We start from the raw sequence: 2,309 nt of genomic DNA on the forward strand, positions 1-2,309 counted from the left end.
GCCCAGCATTCTTTTTGCTTCCCTACACTCATAGTTACCATTGACTACTTGTTCACCACCATTCCCACATTCATCTCCTATGTACATGTGACCACCTATGCTTATAACCCTCTCTCAGTGTCCTCGCACACTCTTGCAGCTTTACTCACCATTACTGATTCTCCTGTCTCTACGATCTCTTCTCTTCATCATCTTAGACATTACCTTGAGGGTATGTTCTGACACCTTGTCATTACCACATTTATCTTTCTTTATGGTATCACTCCAGCCACCCCTACTTATGTAAATTACTTATATAAAATGCAAAATCTCTATTCCACCTTTCTTACATTATCCTCTCAACACCACACATAAAGCTCTATCTTCAATTCTCCCTCTCAAGTAAAGGGGTCTTTTTAGTGTTACTAATTTAGGCAACTTCACTAGTGCTGGTGCCACAAAAAAAGGGCATCTAGTATGTTTTTGTAAAGTGGTTGGCATTAGAAAAGACATTCAGCCGTTGAAGCCATAAAAAAGATGAGTTCAGTAACAGATGTCATCCTCTGACCAGTTGCATTCTGTTTAACCATCCAACTCATGCTAGCATGGAAAGCAGATGTAAAAATGATGACAATATGTACATATATGTCCGGGAATCAAAACCATGATCGCAATATCATAGTTTCAATTCCTGGACTGGGTTGCACATTGTATTCTTGAGTGAAACACTTCGGTTCCTATTTCTCCAGTCCACTCAGCTGTAAATGAGTATCCCTGCAGCTGACTGGCATCCCATTTAGAGGAAATGTGATCTAAGATGCTTATACGCCATGGAAACTTGATAACTGACCATATGAGTCTAAGGATGGCTATTTAAGCAATGTGTTTGTGGGTGATTAAGGGGTTAGATGAGTGCTGATGAAGGGTCAAAAACTGAAATATGGCATATTCGTCCATTATCCTTTTTTCATCTTTGATCTCATTGTTTGTTCACATCTGATATCTTGGATATGAAACATCATAACAAAAGTCAGTGTTGGTTATGCTTTCTATAGAGTATCTGTAGAGATAACCTTAACATGTTAAGACAGTAATGTGTTCAGAAGACTTACTTTAGTCTAGAGGTAGTGCCTAAGCATGGCCACAGCCTCTAACTAAAACTAATACTAGTATGTATGTATATATATATATAATATATATATATATATATATATATATATATATATATAAAATACAAAATGGGACAAGATCACAAAACATCCGGACAGCTAGGTGATGCAAAAAGGGACAACAAAACATCCAGATAGACGATACAAAGAGAATAAGGACAAGTCATTCGAAGTTTTCTTTCTTCAGTCAAGTACCAGATTATTCTCGCAATTTTGGCTGATTATATATATATATATATATATATATATATATATATATATATATATAATGTGTCTGCATTCATTTGGAATTGTTTGGAATAACATGGTGAAAGTTGGGAGTAAAATAAAATATGTAATCTGATAGGGATACAGGAGAGAGATAGTTAAGGAAAGGACTATGCTATACCACTCCCCCCCCACACACACACATACATACAGCCCATTGACTATATGTGTGGTGGGGGAGGTAGTGGCCTCTGGTAATTGGGTAGTAGCTTACCATTCCTTCAGTGAATAATGATTTAAAGGGTAAAGTGGACTGTTACAACTTCGCTATAATTAGCTAAGAGGAAAGGAATACAGTCGTAAAGGTTTCATAAAGGTTGTGATGTTAAGATGAAAAGAAATAAAAGTTTAGCTTCATTGAAATATAATTAAAGGGAAATACACTCTGGATAATCCCAGTATTTTTTTTATTATTATTTTTATATCAGCGATGAGATAAAAGTTACAGTGAAAACACTCCCTCAGGATTTTTGTGGATGTGGTGGTGGTGGTGGTGGTGGATGGTGTGTGTATTGTGGGGAAGTACCCTGTCTCTGAACCAGCTAGAAATCACAGTCAAATCTCCCCTGAAATAACTTTTTTTTAAATAAAGAAATAACATTTTAAAATCTGTGGACTTCTGGACCTTAGGCTAAACAAGAACAACATGAAACTGAAACTTAACTATAACTCTAGCCCTAGGCCAAAAAAATTGAATTTGGTATATAGAAATCGTAAGGAAGCCTTCCACACACACACAAATACACACGTGTATGTATATATGTGTGTGTAGGTGTATATTTACATTCACATTGCGAATAAGAGAACTGAAGTACAAACAGTAACGTTTCTGGACATTCCCCTTCCACAAATACCCCACTAGGGGTGCACTAGTGAAGACAAATGAAATGAAAA

Source organism: Octopus sinensis, linkage group LG18 (assembly GCF_006345805.1).
Source record: "Octopus sinensis linkage group LG18, ASM634580v1, whole genome shotgun sequence".
Taxonomy (NCBI): domain Eukaryota; kingdom Metazoa; phylum Mollusca; class Cephalopoda; order Octopoda; family Octopodidae; genus Octopus; species Octopus sinensis.